Consider the following 17,754-nt stretch of genomic DNA (forward strand, 5'->3'; position numbering starts at 1 on the left):
CATTGTAAAGTGCTCTTTTGGTCTTAATTATTTTTTTTTCTGCTATAAAATAGCAATCTCTGCTTTCTTTCTACTTTGATTTTCTCATGTATTTTGCCCATCCTTGATTTTCAAACTTTTCTTCTTATTTAATTCTGTTATAAGTGTGTTTCTTATAATTGCTAAGAGTTGTATTTTGCTGCGTTAGAGTACCTGAAAATCTTTCTCTTTAGGCAAATTAAGTCCTTTTACTTTTATTGGTATAGTAAATAGTTTTCTCCCTCCCTTCCTCCCTCCATCTCTCTCTCTTTCTCCTCCTTCCCTCCCCATCTCTTTCTAGATATAGATATAGATATAGGCATAGGCATAGGCATAGGCATAGACATAGACATAGACATAGACATAGACATAGACATAGACATAGACATAGACATAGATATAGATATCTCTCCACAAATACAAAGTGAGCTGTTATGAGTATCATAAAAAGGGAACTGATAGGTGTGCATCCCCAAGAAATTGAAATAGGGACTCAAACAAGTACATCTGCCTGTGTGTTCACAGCCAGTCGTTCACAAGAGGCTAAGAGGGAAACAGCCTAATGTTTGATGAATGGATCAATAAAATGTGGTCTATACACACAATGGAATAAAAAGCCCTTAAAAGGAATAAGGTTCGGATCCATACTACAATGCGGTTGAGCCTTGAAGACACCGTGTTCAGTGAATGAAGCCAGACACAAAAGGCAGACAAATCCTACCTGCTTACAACTCTGGAGAATAGTAGATAACTGGAGGAGGACTCCACAAATGAAGAAAAAGAAAAATATCTGTAGGAAATTTATGTCGGACCACCAACCCATCCCCTTCCCCACTCAGTTCCCCACAGCTCGGGAGGGCCTCAGAGGCAGCGGCCGAGGTCCCTCTAACTGCAGGCAGACGTTGCAGAGCTAGTCACAGCAGCGAGTTAGAATCCCACCCATGTCCAGGCACAAGGACCCAAGTCCACAGAGACCCCAGGTGAAGCACAAGCTGGTGAGGAATGCTGCAAACAGAAGGGCCCGCCAGGGGCGAGGGTGGAAAGAGAGACTGCGGTAGAGCTGCTGTTATGAACCGTTATGCCCTTAATCCAACTTTTGCTGACTGGACCACCTAAATGCAAATGGACTTTTCTGAAGTGACCCACCTTTCTAGATTGAGCCCCTCTGGCTCCCCAGGGTGGGATACCCTTATGGAGAAGGGGAAAGAAACTGGAGGAGAAAAGTCCCACAGGAAAAAGGAAGGGGGTTAAACCTAAGTGCTGTACATTAGGACTGGACCCAGAAAGGGATACAGGACCCTGAGTGAAGGAGAGCATTTAAACAAATGATAGGAATTAGGGAGAAGATTCTGCACAAAAACAAGCAGAACATAATCACATAATTATGCATTCATCACTTCAATCATTATTAGAGCATTTTCATTATTTCAATAATAATACTAAAAACAAACAAAAAACAAGACAAACAGAACAGCTCAAGATTCCCAAAGAAGGAACAGAGGAAAGGAAGCTTTCTCCTGGAGGTGAAACAATTGCGCTTTTTGTGCAGTTTGAAAAATTGTACCACATATCCCAGACAAGAATCAGATGAAGGGTGGAGAAAATCTGAGCAGTTAAACATGGGCTCTTCTAAAGGCCTAGAATAAGTTGCACCAAGTGTCAAGAAGAGCCTTAACACAAAACCAATCAACCATAAAACCTTAGGTAAGAGAGAAAAATGGACTTCAAAGTTGACTCTTCAAGGTAGTCATATTCCTAGATATCAGCAAAAAAAGTACAAGCCATAGGAATAGGAAATAGGAAGATATGGCTAAGTCAAGAAAACAAATTAAAACTTCAAGAGACTCAGAAGTTGGAACAACTAATCAAAGATGTTCAAACAAATCTCCTAAATCAATTCAAGATGAAAGTATATGTAGATAAAGAGCTGAAGGAGGGGAAGCGGACTTGGCCCAGTGGTTAGGGTGTCCATCTACCACATGGGAGGTCCGTGGTTCAAACCCCAGGCCTCCCTGGCCTGTGCATAAGGAGTGCCGTGCCACGCAGGGGTGTCCTTGTGTAGGGGAGCCCCACGCGCAAGGACTGTGCCCCATAAGGAGAGCCACTCAGCTCGAAAGAAAGTTCAGCCAGCCCAGGAATGGTGCCGCACACAGGAGAGCTGACACAACAAGATGACGCAACAAAAAGAAACACAGATTCCCATGCCACTGACAACAACAGAAGAGGACAAAGAAGAACATGCAGCAAATAGACACAGAGAACAGACAACTGGGGTGAGGGTGGAGGGGATAGAAATAAATCTTTTAAAAAAAAAAGAGCTAAAGGAGGGGAGTAGATGTGCCTCAAGTGGTTGAGCACATGCTTCCCACATGGGAGGTCCAGGGTTTGGTCTCAGTGCCTTCTAAAAACAGAAACAAACAGGAAACAAATGAAGAAACCAACTCAGGGGAGCTGATGTGGCTCAGTGGTTGAGCACTGGCTTCCCACTTATCAGGTCCCAGGTTAAAAAAAAATGCTAAAGGATATTAAGCAGACAGTGTATAAACATAAAGAAGAATCTGAAAGTATAAAAAGTAACATAGAAGAAATTATGGGGGGAAAGGCACAATAATAGAGATTAACAATATACTAGAGGCACACAATAGCAGATTTGAACAGGCAGATTTAAAAACCAGTGAACTAGAAGATAAGTCAACTGAAACCATACAGTCAGAAGAACAGGTAGTGAAAGAATAGAAAAAATTGGTCAGTGTCTCAGGGAATTGAGTGACAGCAGGAAGCACACAAACATGTGTTATGAGTGTCCAGAAGGAGAAGAGAAAGCAAAAGGGGGCAGAAAGAATATTTGAGGAAATAATGGCCAAACATTTCCTAACTGAAACACAAATATGCATGTTGATGAAGCACAACATACTCCAAATAGAATAAATACTAATAGACTTAAGCTGAGACACATACTAATCAGAATGGCAAATGCTAAAGATGAAAAAAAATTCTGAGAGCAGCAAGATAAAAGTCATTGTCACATTTGGGGAATCCTTAATAAGATTAAGTGCCTATCTCTTATCAGAAATCATGGAGGTGAGAAGGCAGGGATAAGATATTTTTAAGGTGCTGAAAGAGAAAACTTGCCAGCCAAAAATTCTTTATCTGGCAAAACTGCCCTTCAAACATGACAGTGAGTTTAAAATATTCACAGATAAACAGAAACTGAGAGAGTTCATCAACAAAAGACCTGCCCTATAATAATTGCTAAAGGGAATTCTACAGGTTGAAAGGAAAAGACAGGAGAGAGTGACTTAGAGGGCTGTAAATAAATGAAGATCATCAGTAACAGTAACAAAAAGGGTAAATGCAAAACCCAATTATGGGGAAGCAGATTTGGCTCAATGGATAGAGCATCTGCCTACAATATGGCAGGTCCAAGGTTCAAACCCAGGACTTCCTGACCCTTGTGGTGAGCTGGCCCATGTGCAGTGCTGATGCACACAAGGAGTGCTGTGCCATACAGGGGTGTCCCCCACATAGGAGAGCCCCATGCGCAAGGAGTGCGCCCTGTAAGGATGGCTGCCCAGTGCAAAAAAAGTGCTGCCTGCCCAGGAGTGGTGCCACACACATGGAGAGCTGACACAGCAAGATGACACAACAAGAAGAGACACAGATTCCTGGTGCTGCTGACAAGAATACAAGCAGACACAGAAGAACACACAGCGAATGGACACAGAGAGCAGACAGTGGGGGGGGGGGGGGTCGGGAATAAATAAATAACCTTTAAAAAAACAATTATACTGTGTCTTCAATATACAACTTTACTCTTTAATTCCTATAAAAATCTCTATACAGTTGAGCAAGAAAAATGAATATTTTCTGTTAATGAACATGCAAAATATAAAAGGAGCAAAACAACAAAGAAGGGAACAGGGATATGAAGGCAGAGAACATGTATGTTACTGAAGCTAAATTGGTATCTTTTCAAATTAGTAGGTTATGGATACAGGCTGTGTAATATAAAACTCCAGGATAACCACAAAGAAAGTTTTTAAAATATATACAGAAACAGAAATGATACAAGGATTAATTAGGTACATCATAGAAGATCAACTATACAGAAAAGAAGGTTGTAACAAAGGAAAAGAGAGACCAAAAAAAAAAAAAAAGATATGGCATATAAGCACCAAAGGGCAAAATGGCTGAAGTATTAAGAAGTACTGCATTTACAGTAATAACACTGAATGTTAATGGATTAAACTCCCCAATCGAAAGACACAGATTGGCAGAATGGATAAAGAAGCATGACCCAAGTATATGTTGTTTAAAAGAGACCCACATTAGACCCAAAGACATAAATAGGTTGAGAGTGAAAGGATGGAAAAAGATATATCATGCAGATAGTAAACAAAAAGCTGGAGTAGCTATACTAATATTGGGGGAAAAATAGACTTTATGTCAGAATTTGTTATAAGAGACAAAGGAGGACATGTTTTAGTTTGCCAAAGGGCTGCTGATGCAAAGTACCAGAAATCTGTTGGCTTTTTTTTTTTTTTTTTTGGTCTTGGTCCAGGGATTGAACCTGGGACCTCAGATATGGGAAGCTGGCACTGCTCAACCACTGAGCCACACTGGCTCTCCTGAGTTGTTGTTTTTTCTTCTCATTTGTTTGCTAGTTGTTTCTGTTTGTTTTTAAGAGGTACCAGGAACCAAACCTGGGACCTCCCATGTGGGAGGTGAGTGCCCAACCACTTGAGCCACTTCCACTCCCTGCTGATTGCATTGTCTGCTGGTTGCAGCATCTGCTGGGTTGTGGTGTCCACTCATCATCTTTAAGAGGCACTGGGAACCAAACTCCAGACCTCCAGACCAGGCGGGCACCCAATTGCTTGAGCCACATCTGCTCCCACCATTGACTTTTTAAAAAGGATTTATTTATTTATTTATTTCTCCCTCCTCCCTCCATTGTCTGCTCTCTGTGTCCATTTGCTGTGTGTTCTTCTGTGTCTGCTTGTATTCTCATTAGGCAGCTCTGGGACCTGATTCTGGGAACTTCTGGAGTGAGAGAGAGGTGATCATTCTCTTGTGCCACCTCACTGGCCTGCTGTGTCCCTTATTCTCTCTCCTCTGTGTCTCTCTTTGCTGTGTCATCTTGCTGCACTAGCTGTTCACATGGGCCAGTGCTTCTACATAGGGCAGTGCTCCTGCATGGGGCAGCACTCCTGCATGGAGCAGTATGCAGCACTCTGCGCAGGCCAGCACTTCATGTAGACCAGCTCGCCACACAAGCCAGCTTGCCTTCACCAGGAGGCCCTGGGCATTGAACCCTGGACCTTCTATATGGTAGATGGAAGCCAGTTGCTTGAGCCACATCTATTTCCCCCACTGGCTTTTATAATGGGGATTTATTTGGGATAAAAGCTTACAGTTCCAAAGCTATGAAATTTCCAAATTGAGGCATCAGCAAAGATGCTTTCTCACCAAAGTCAGCTATTATTGATCCCAGCATGTTGCCACATAGTGAAGCAAGATGGTCACTGATCTCTGCTGAGGTTTCAGCCTTCCCCTCCAGGATCTACCATCTCTTGGAGCTCAGCTGTGAGCATCCAGGCATAGGGCTTGTTTCTTAGGTCATCTCTCCTTACAGCTCAGCTATGGGCAAAACTGGAGTCTTTTCTCTCACATGGCAGGATCAAACATGGCAGTGTCCTTTTTTTCCTGTGTCTGTCTGAGTTTCTCTAAGTTTCCATTTATATCAGACCCAGAAAGGGGGCAGAGACTCGACCTGAGTCAGGCCTCACTGATGTAGTCCAATCAAAAGCCCTGAATCTATCTTATCAAGTAATCTAATCAAAGACTTCTCAGCTGAATTTAATGCAATCCAAGTATATCACATCCAGAGGAATAGATTAGTTTACAAACACATTTCTCTTTCTGGGATTCATAACGTAATTTCAAACTGCCACAGACACTATATATTAATAAAAGGGGCAATCCACCCAGAAGAAATAACAATCATAAATATTTATGAACTTAACCAGGGTGTCCCAAATACATAAGGCAAACACTGGCAAAACTGAAGGGAGAAATAGATGTTTCTACAATAATAGTTGGAGAGTTCAATACACCACTCTCATCAATAGATAAAACATCTAGACAGAAGATCAATAAGGAAAGAGAGAACTTGAATAATAGAAATGAGCTATACCTAACAGACATATACAGAACATTGCACCCCAAAACAACAGGATATACCTTCTTCTCAATTGCACATGGATCATTCTCCAGGATAGACCATCTGCTGGGTCACAAGACAAGTCTCAATAAATTTAGAAAGACTGAATTTATACAAAGCATCTTCTCTAAACATAATGGATGAAACTGAAAATCAATAACAGGTGGAGAACTGGAAAATCCACAATTATATGGAAGTTAAATAACACTCTCTTAATCAAACAATCAATGGATTGAAGAAGAAATTTTGAGCAAAATCAGTAAATATTGTGAGACAAATGAAAATTGGAACACAACATATCAAACTTATGGAATGCAGTGAAGGTAGTGCTTCGGGGGAAATTTATAGTCTTAAAAGCTTACATTTAAAAAGAAGGAAGAACTAAAATAAAAAACCTAACTGCACACCTGGAAGAACTAGAGGAAGAACAAAAACAAACAATCAAAAAAAAACAAAAAACAAAAAGCAAAGCATGCAGGAGGAAAGAAATAATAAAGATTAGAACAGAAATAAGTGAAAATTGAGAATTAAAAAAACAATGGAATTAACAAAATCAAAATTTGGTTCTTTGAACAGGTCAATAAAATTGGCAAACTCTTAGCTAGACTGATAAAGAAAAAAGAGACAGAGAAGACACAAAATCAGAAATGAGAAGGGGGACTTTACTACTGACCCCACGGAAATAAAAAGAATCATGAAAGGATACTGTGAACAACTGTATGCCAACAAATTAGACAACCTAGCTGAAATGGACAATTCCTAGAAACACACAAATAACCTATACTGATTCTAGAAGAAACAGAAGACCTCAACAGAACAATTACAAGTAAAGAGATTGAATCAGTCATCAAAAACCTGCCAAAAAAGAAAAGCCCAGGACCAGGTGAAGTCTACCAATTATTCCAAGAAGAATTGATACCAATTCTGTTCAAACTCTTCCAAAAATTTGAAGAAGAGGGAGCACTACCTAACTCATTCTATGAGGCCAACATCACCCTCAAACCCAAGCCAGATAAAGACACTACAAGAAAAAGAAAATTACAGACCAATTTCTCTTATGAATGTAAATGCAAAATTCCTAAACAAAACGCTTGTAAATAGAATCCAAGAACTCATCAAAATAATTATACACCATGATCAAGTGTCTCAATTAATGTTATATACCACATTAACAAAACAATGGGAAAACACACATGATCACCTCAATTGACACAGAAAAGGCATGCATTTGACGTAACTCAGCATCCTTTCTTGATAAAAAGTTAGAAAAACAAGAATACAAGGAAACTTCCTCAACATAATAAAGGGCATATATGAAAAACTCACAGCTGATCAGACTCAATGATGAAAGGCTGAAAGATTTCCCTGGAAAAAGACAAGGATGCCCACTGTCACCACTGTTATTCAACATTGTACTGGAAGTTCCAGCCAGAACAATTAGGCAAGAAAAAAAAAAGGCATCCAAATTTGAAGGGAAGAAGTAAAACTTCCACTATTTGCAGATGACATAATCCTATATATAGAATTCCTGAAAAACCTACAAAAGCTGTTGTAAAGTTGCTGGAGCTAATAAACTAGTTCAGCTATGTGGCAGAATACAAGATTAACATACAAAAAATCAGTAGCGTTTGTATTCACTAATAATTAGGGGGACAGCAATAAAAAATCCCATCTACAATAGCAACTAAAACAATCAAAAATCTAGGAATAAATTTAACCAGGGATGTAAAGGACCTATACACAGAAAACTACAGAACATTGCTAAAAGAAACCAAAGAAGACTTAAATAAATGTAAGCACCCTCTGTGTTCATAAACTGGAAAACTAAACATCTTTAAGATGTCAATTTTACCCAAATTAATTTACAGATTCAATGCAATCTCAATAAAAATTCTAACAGTCTACTTTGCCAAAATGGAAAAACCAAAATAAAATTTATTTGGAAGGGTATGGGGCCCCCAATAGCCAAAAACATTTTGAAAAAGAACAAAGTTGGAGGACTCACATGTGCTGACTTTAAAGCATATTACAGAGTTACAGTGGTCAAAACAGCATGACACTGCAGAAATATAGATATATTGACCGATGGAATTGAATTGAGAGTTCAGAAATAGACACATCTGTGGCCAGAAATCTATGATTTCTCACTAGGTTACCAAGTCCACTCAAATGGGAATAATAGTCTCTTCAACAAATAGTACTGGGAGAACTGGATGTCCATATGCCAAAGAATGAAAGAAGGGAAGCAGATGTGGCTCAAGTGATGGAGCTTCTGCCTACCATATGGGAGGACCTGGGTTTGATCCCTGGGGCCTCCTGTTGAAAAAGAGAGAGCATGTCTGCATGGCAAGCCAGTGCCTACGCAAGTGCCTGCGTGGTGAGCTAATGCCTACATGAGTGCCCGTGTGGTAAGCCAGTGCCTGCACGAGTGAGTCGCACAGCAAGATGATGATACAACAAAAGAGAGACAAGGGGAGAGTCAGGGTGAAGCACAGCAGAGACCAGGAACTGAGGTGGTGCAACTGACAGGGAACCTCTCTCCACATCAGGAGTCTCCAGGATCAAATCCTGGTGAATCCTAGAGGAGAGAAAATGAGAAGAGAAGACAACACAGACAGCAAAAACAGCAGGGCAGGAGGAGGGGAGGGGGGAAAAATAAGTAAAAAAATAAATCTTAAAAAAAAAAAAAAAAAAAAGAAGACCTCTATCTCACACCAAATACAAAAATTAACTCAAAACGGATTGAAGACCTAAATATAAGAGCCAGGACTATAGACCTCCTAGAAGAAAATGTAGGGAAGCGTCTTCAGGATCTTGTGTGAGTCAGTGATTTCTTAGACTTTATACCCAATGCACAAACAATGAAAGAAAAAATAGATAAATGGTACCTCCTCAAAATTAAAAACTTTGGGCATCAAAGGACTTTGTCGTGAAAATGAAAAGACAAACCTCTTCAATGGGAGAAAGAAACCACATATCTAATATCCAGATTACATAAAGAAATCCTACAAACAATAAAAAGACAAAAAGCTCAATTTAAAAATGGGGAAAATACTTGAACAGACATTTCTCCAAAGAGGATATACAAGTGGCTAAAAAGCACATCACTAGCTGTAGGGAATGCATATCAAAACTGCAGTGAGATATCACTTCACACCCACTAGATGGCTACTATTTAGCAAAACAGGAAATTGCTAGTGTTGGAAAGGATGTGGAGAAATAGGAACATTCATTCAGTAATAATGGAAATGTAAAATGGTACAGCCACTATGGAAGACAGTTCGGCATTTCCTCAGGACACTAAATATAGAATTAGCATATGAACCAGAAATCCTGTTACTAGGTATATACCCAGAAGACTCAAACAGATATTTGCACACTGATGTTCATAAAGGCATTATTCACAATTGCCAAAAGAGGTCCATCAACCAATGAATGGATAAACAAAATGTGGTATATATGTACAATGGAGTATAAATTATTCAGCTGTAAAAAGAAGTGAAGCCCTGATGCATGTGACCGTGTAGGTGAGCCTTGAGCACTTTATGGTGAGTGAAATAAGCCAGACCCAAAAGGACAAATATATGATCTCACTGATGTGAACTATAATAATAAGCAAATTCATAGAGTTAGAAACTAGAATGCAGGTTACGAGGGGATATACTGGGGATAGAGAATGTGCAGCTGATGTTTAATTTGTACAGAATTTCCATTTAGGTTGATTGTAAAGGTTTGGAAATGGATGGCACTGAATTATATATGTGAATGTGGGTAAAAGGGGAAATTTAATTGTGTATGTTACTAGAATGAAAATTAAAAGATAAAAATGTGGAAGTGTGTAACAGTGAACCTTGTTATGGAAATTGGACTGGGGTTAATAACACAAGTGTAAGAATGTTCTTTCATGAATTATAATAAGTGTACAATACTAATACAATGTGTTAATAATAGTGTGGTATACTATATGGGGGGAAAACACCTAACATAAACTACAGGCTGTAGTTAATAGTACTATTTTAATATTCTTTCCCCAGTTGTAACAAAGGCACCACATTAATGCACAGTGTGAACAATGGTAGGGGGTGCATGGGAATGCTGTATTCTTTACATGATTTTTCTGTAAACCTACAACTTCTCTAATTAAAAATATAATAATAAAATGATGGGCTATTGCTTCTATGATTATGTTACTTTATATGGAACTATGAGATAATAAAAGAATGTTTTAAGTTACAAAAAAATAGCATGCATGCTGAAATGTTCAGGGGTAAGATGTACTGGTATCTGCAACTAACTTACTTTGCATACATCAAAAAATAAGTTGGGAGCAGATGTGGTTCAAGCTGTTGGGCACCCACCTCCCACGTGGGAGGTCCCGGGTTCAGTTCCTGATGCCTCCTAAAGAAGAGGAGCAGATGTGATGAGCTGACGCAATGAACTGACAAATGAGCAGACACAATGAGCAGGGAGTGGATGTGGTTCAAGCAGTTGGGCACCTGCCTCTGACATGAGAGGCCCCAGGTTTGGTTCCTGGTGCCTCCTAAAGGAGATGAGCAGAGACAATGAGTAGATACAACAGACGGAGACAATGAGCAGACACAGTGAGCAGACACCAAGCAGATAGACAAGGGAGCCATCTTGGGGTGAATACAATGGGTTGATGGATGGATAGAGCAACAGATGGAGATGATATATTTAAACAGTAAGATGTTTATTTGTACCATCTAGGTGGTGAGTCTTGGGTATTCATTTTATAGTTCTTTCAACTCTTCTGTATATTTGAAAATTTAATAATAAAATACTGAAGGAAAAATACTGTGTAAAAGGCTACATATTGTATGATTCCATTACACAAAATATGCAGAGTAGGCTGCTCAAGCAAATACCATGAATGAATCAGGTTAAACCATGGGAACTTATTTGCTTAAGGTTTTAAGGCTGAAAGAAAGTCCAAATGAAGGTGATGCTTTCTTTCCAAAGAGTGGCCTTCTGGGACTGGCTATGGGCAACTCTTGGTTCTTAGTTTGTCACATGACAAGGCACATGGCAGCATCTCCTGGTCTCTCCATTCTCTTCTGCATTCTATTGAGTTTCCGCTTCTTGCTTTTATGGATTTCTCTGTCTATCTGAATTAGAAAGACTCCAGTAACAGGACTGACCCATCCTGATTAGGTGGGCCCCACCTTAACTAAAGTAACGTTATCAAAACCTACTTAGAATGGCTTCACACCCGCAGGAAGGCGTTAGGTTAAAGGATACCTTTCTGGGGTACCTTCAGCTTCAAACCACCACAGTAGTAAATCCGTAGAGATATAAAGCAGATTAGTGGTCGCCAGGGGCTTGGGCAGGGAGAAAGGGAAGAAACTGCTCAGTGTACAGTGTGGGGTTTTACTTTGGAGTGATGAAACAGTTCTGGAACTAGATGGAGGTGATGGCTGCACAAAACTGCAAATGGACTAAATGTTTTGCTTTAAAATTGTTCAGTTATGTTATGTGAATTGCACCCCAATAGGTTTGTTGTTTTGTTTTGTTTTGTTTTGTTTTCAAAAAAAGGAACTGGTGAGGATCAGAGGAAACTGAAGCAGGAGAGATGAAGGAATTAGCTGAGGCTATGGGGAGTAGCTGAAGAGAAGTGAGCATATTGGGAGAAAGAAGTTCTGATCTGGGAATTGAAGGAGCCTGGACCAGGTCACCAAATGGGAACAGCAAAGGAGATACATGGAGCAAACAAGAGAAGAATTAGAAGTGACGAGAGAAGAAATAGAAGTGAGAGGAGCATTGAAAGGAAGGGGGTCATAAAGAAAAGACAGACCAGAGTGATGGGGCAGGAAATCAGTAGTTCCTCCCAAATAAAACGATTAAGGGGTAGCAATAAATTGCCCTCTGGACAGGATAGCCAGAAAGGGATGGGCTTAACAAGAAGCAAAACAAGAGAGAGGTAGTTCGGGTCAGGATAGCTGAGCAGCCAGAGTAACTCAGGTATGGGTGCATTTCGGTTACAAGAAAGAAGAGCACCGTTCAGAAGGGGTGCAGCAACATGTTGTGGAGAAGCTGAGAGGCTGGGAGTAGCTGAAGATACAGGTGCCCAAGAGTTGCCTATTGGAGTCTCTTGTGTCACTCCTATCATTTCTTTCTAGTTTTCTCATAATTTCCTCTTTATACAGCTTCTTCCTCTGGTTTGTTTCTTTCTCTTAAATCTTCCCAGACTCCTGCTACAGTTAGGTGCACTACAGCATCCTGCTTATCTGCTGAAGTCCTGTATCATCTTTTTGGCTCCTCACATAAAATTGTGGGTGTCCCCTACTGTGCTGTTGTTTCCATTTCCTCATTCAGTCCACCCTCTTATAAATTACATCAAACCTTTGATTTCTGTTACTCTCCTACTTTTCGAACTTTTAATAATTCTTAACACGGTTTTGAATTTTCCCGTGGGGGTCACTTATCTTTTTGTCATCAGCTCACATCTGTGAAGAAGCCGCTGTGAGTTATTTTTCTTCTCAGCCTTCGTGACGTCCTCCTCCCTCGCTTCCTCAGCTGGTCCGTCCTCTTTCTCCTGGGAGTCTCTTGAACATCACTGCCTTCTTCTCGGCAGCCTCAACATCTTCTCCTCTTCAGTTGGGCCCATCCTGATACCTGGCTTCTTCAATGTCTGGGCTGATCCCACAACTTGCTGCCGTGCTGTTCCCACATGCTCCCAACTCCTCCGCCTTCTCTCTCACCTTGACTGTGCCTCTGTCCTCTGTGGTCTGGCCGTTTGGGCTTCATACTGGATTCATTTCTGGTTTATTACCTGCTTCCATCGTCCTGCTTCCTGTGTGGCTGCATCAGTCTGTTTCCTATGCAGTAATTTTCCCTGCAGCTGTTCCTTCACTTGAGCCGCTCTTTTCTCCTCATCTGCCGTCCTGTGGAGACCTAGGGCTTCTTAAGTGCATTTCAACTCCAAGGTGTCTCGTAAGCTGTGTCTGTTTCTAAGATGCTGTCATCTTGTTTTTCTACTTTGTTTTCTGTTCCCGAGTCAGTTGAATCTAGTCTTTCTGCTGCCCTTAGTCCACTAACTGCCTCCTGCTTCTGAATGAAATATTCCACTGTGTAGCTAGACCACATTTTGTTTTTCCTGTCATCCAGTAATAGACACTTGGGTTGTTTCTCCTTTTGGCTGTTGTGACTAATGCTGCCGTGAACATCACGGGCAAGCATGTGTTTGACTTTCTGAGGGATTTTCTTATCAGATGCTGCCCCCGTGGCTCTCCTGGTTTTGTGTTTCGCTCTGCAGTTACTCTGTGCTCATCAGCTGATCTCATAAACCAGAACTACACCCCTTCCTCCTGCACACACACGGCTGTTCTGGGCTTCTCTTGAGTTGCTCACATGTCATTAGCTGCTCCTATGTACAGAGCTGCTTCCACCTCCAAAAATTCCTCATATCTCCTGAGCTATTCCAGTTGCCTGCGTGCATCCCATTATTTCAGTCCTTCCCTTGTCTTCAGCTTCTCCTGCCTCCCTGTCATAGCTCGGTCCTAAAATGTTCCCACAGCCACACCTGTTTCCCTTACCTCACTACTGAGTTCTAAGAGCTCCTCCTCCAACATCAGTGCTTACCTGTAGCTGTTCCTACCTTGGCAGGAATTTTGATCTCATCGGTGAATCCACTCACTGAACTGCCCTCCTTCTCCTCTACATCCTTTCAATTTTGGGGTCATTCTAGACGTCAGCTCTCCCCAGGCCCTTAAAATTGTTCCCACTTATTTCTCTGACCCCATTCACATTTCCCCAGGGGCCCTTTGTTCTTTTTTTTTTAAGGATTTATTTATTTCTCTCCCCTTCCCCCCCACCCCAGTTGTCTGTTCTCTGTGTCTATTTGCTGCGTGTTCTTCCTTATCCACTTTTGTTGTTGCCAGCAGCACGGGAATCTGTGTTTCTTTTTGTTGCCTCATCTTGTTGTGTCAGCTCTCCGTGTGTGCGGCGCCATTCCCGGGCAGGCTGCACTTGCTTTCACACTGGGTGACTCTCCCTACGGGGAGGCCCGGGGTTTGAACCACGGACCTCCCATGTGGTAGACGGACACCCTAACCACTGGGCCAAGTCTACTTCCCGGCCCTGTGTTCTTGGAAGCATATTTCCCTGTGTTTTTCAGTGAGACACATGAGATCTTGTTTTGCTGCTAAATGATACTTAACCCCCTTGCTCATTTCCTCAGCTGCTCCCCTCATCCTAAGCTGCTTTTCTCCAATAAGTTCAGTATTCACGTTATTGGGTCTCTCCTCTCCATACCTGCCTTATTTAATATCTTATAGCTCTTCCGATCCTGTTCTCATTTTTTTCTCAGAAATTTCTCCAACAGCCTCTTTTCTTTTTGATTGTTCCTCTTGCATCACATGCTCCAGATTTTCCTTCTCCTCCATAAAACTGGAACCAGAGGTTGTGAGAAGAATTCTCATTATGATAAAATAGCAACCATTTGCTCTCCCGTCTGTTCCAGTCCCTTGAGTCATTTCCAGGAATGCGTCTTTTACAGAGACACTTTTCCTTTATGTAGATATTTGGGTTATTATCCAGGCACCCATGGAGCTTGCCCCCTTCTTTCTATTCCTTCTGCTTTTCTACCTCACTATCTTCCCATTTCCTGCTTCAAGCCCTTATCTAGGATCTGCCTCATCTCCTGTTCCTTTTCTTTTCTACCTTCATCAAATAACCATAACAACATTGAACAATATCATTTGAGAGCAAAGAAGCAATCCATGCTGATACTATCATGTATGTCTTAAAGGTGAAACAATTGTTCATCTTTATTATATTTCGCCAATTGATGTATCGCTCTGCCCCTCTTTAATCTTTAACAACCTAAAATTACAATCATATCAAGTTTTAAAATTACAATTGAATTCTTACAATTCAATAATAAAAACCAAACATCAAATTTTAATGGCGTTTACAAGAACTTGGGGAATTACCACCTAGCTATGTATAAATTTAGTAGATAAAAGGCAGAACCTTCTCTAAAATATTAACAAAATTTTATTTAATAATATATAACAACCACTATAACATCTATCACAAAACTTTATAGAAACAGCATGTTTTCAAAACTACAAATATACTTTAAGATAAATATAGTAATTTTATGACCAACATATTAAAAATAAACCAATAAAATCTATGTCATATATTAAGCTATCTATCACAATTATAAATAATTAAAAATTAATTATACTTTAAAAAAGTAATTCTGTCCTAATCTGAGCCTTTATAGCCCACCTTCAAATGGTCCTAAGATTGTGGCAACCCATAAAAAATGGGATCCCCAGCTACCTCCTCAGGGAAGATCCATAAAATTTAGGTGATGCCTTAGAAAGGGATAGAATCCAAAGAAACCCTGGTTTCTCTTTGTCCCTCCACAGTGTTCTAGAAGTTACCCACTTATACCCCTTCTAGGAATTGGGCATGATAGCTATATCTAGCTCTTTTGAAGAAAGCCTGGGTTCTTCTAGTTCATGATGCTTCTTTCCTTCTTCCTCAAATCTTGCAATCAGGATCTGGATTGACTTCCTGGTGAAAAATCCCATCTTCACTAGGCCCCATGATCTGGAAGTAAAAGAAAGAGAGATAATGCCAAACTTTCAGAGGCAACTCATTAGACATAAGGAGCATGCACGTTCAAAGTCAATCCTAACCAGAGTTTAGACCAGGGGTTCTAAACCTTTTTTGCTCCATGGACCCCTTTGTGAAAATCACAGACCCCTTACTAAGTCCACACTACACTGTGTATCATTTAATAAATGTATCACACCCACACCAACACGTCCCCACAAGAATAATGCTTTTTTGAATTTCAATTCAAGCTCATGGACCCCTTGTTAAGAACCCCTGGTTCAGACTCTTATAAATCCAATTTTATCTGTAGTCCTTCACTCTAAATCCTGAAACATGGTTTTGAATTGGATTCTCAGACTTTGATGACCTTAGTCCAGAAATTACATAATGCTCCCGAGGTCACACCCAGTGATCTGCTTTATAAGGAGGACTCTAGGTGATTCTGCTCAGAAAGTAGTGCATATTTGGAGAATGATGCTTTAGATTTAACTCACACCCTGGTCCTTTGGTGTTACTTTTAATCTGAACTTCTAACCATGCTGCAAACATCACGTACTTCATGTACTGTCACTATGACACCAACTGTCTAAATCTGAATCCTAATGTTTAGCCATAATATGTGTTCCTAACCTTAGCTAGTGCATAATATTTAAACCAAATTTATGTTTAATCCTCTGCCCAAATCTATAATTCTAATGGGTCGGTCATAACAAGCCATCCTGATGCTAGTATGATGTCTAGTATGTCCTTCGATTATCCTGACAAACTTCCTTAATCATGGAGTGGCAGGGAAAAGGAATAATTGTACAAGAGGAGAGACTGGTACAGAAGCAACAGTTCAGGGGAAATCAGGAACTCACACTGCTCCTTTTCTTTCCTTCTCTTCTACTTTCTCTTCTCCTAATTTTCCCTGTCTCTATTCTGTTTTCTTCTCTTTTTACATATTCTTTTCATGTGAACTTTGTGCTTTTTCAAGCTCTTCTCTTCTTAAATTTCTCACCATTTCCTTATTTTCTCTTGTTTCACAACTCTCTTATATTTATTTAAGGACTTCCAGCCACCATACTTCTGGGGATCTGAGCACAACCCACTTTCAGGCAATGGACAAAGGAGTATATGTGTGTGTAAGTATGTACACACACATGAATACACACACACCGTTGGGAGACATTCATATAGTTAGGAGTTCATCACAAAACGAAACAAGGGGAAAGTGGACTTGGTCCAGTGGTTACGGCGTCCGTCTACCACATGGGAGGTTCGCAGTTCAAACCCCGGGCCTCCTTGACCCGTGTGGAGCTGGCCCATGCGCAGTACTGATGCACACAAGGAGTGCCCTGCCACACAGGGGTGTCCCTCGTGTAGGGGAGCCCCACGCACAAGGAGTGCGCCCCACAAGGAGAGCCGCCCAGTGCCAAAGAAAGTGCAGCCTGCCTAAGAATGGCACCGCCCACACGGAGAGCTGCCACAACAAGATGACGCAACAAAAAGAAACACAGATTCCTGTGCCGCTGACGACAACAGAAGCGGACAAAGAAGAAGACGCAGTGAACAGACACAGAGAACAGACAACCGGGGCGGCGGGGGAAGGGGAGAGAAATAAATAAATAAATAAATAAATCTTTTTAAAAAACCAAAACAAACAAACAAACGAAACAAGGTGGATAATCATATCCAACATCTTCACCACATACTCTGACCTGTAGCGAAATCCCCAGCTGAGCTTTAAACCTAACTCCTAAATTCCATCTCCAAATTTCATGCTAAACTGAAACAACTCCTGCCTCACACTCTAATCCCAACTTTAACTCCTTCCTCTAAGGCCTAGTGCTTAATCATTTTCCTCAACTCTTAATCCTCACTTTCTCCTCACACCTTGAAGTACGTCTCTCATTCTAATCTATACAGCAGACATCTTGTAA

General features: G+C 40.7%; 1 long non-coding RNA gene across 1 annotated transcript in view; it reads left to right on the plus strand.

The window, feature by feature from the left end:
- Positions 1–17,754, plus strand: part of LOC131275460 (uncharacterized) — a 60,850-nt gene that overhangs the window by 27,686 nt on the left and 15,410 nt on the right. The window lies entirely within an intron of this gene.

This window comes from Dasypus novemcinctus, chromosome 23 (assembly GCF_030445035.2).
Source record: "Dasypus novemcinctus isolate mDasNov1 chromosome 23, mDasNov1.1.hap2, whole genome shotgun sequence".
NCBI lineage: Eukaryota > Metazoa > Chordata > Mammalia > Cingulata > Dasypodidae > Dasypus > Dasypus novemcinctus.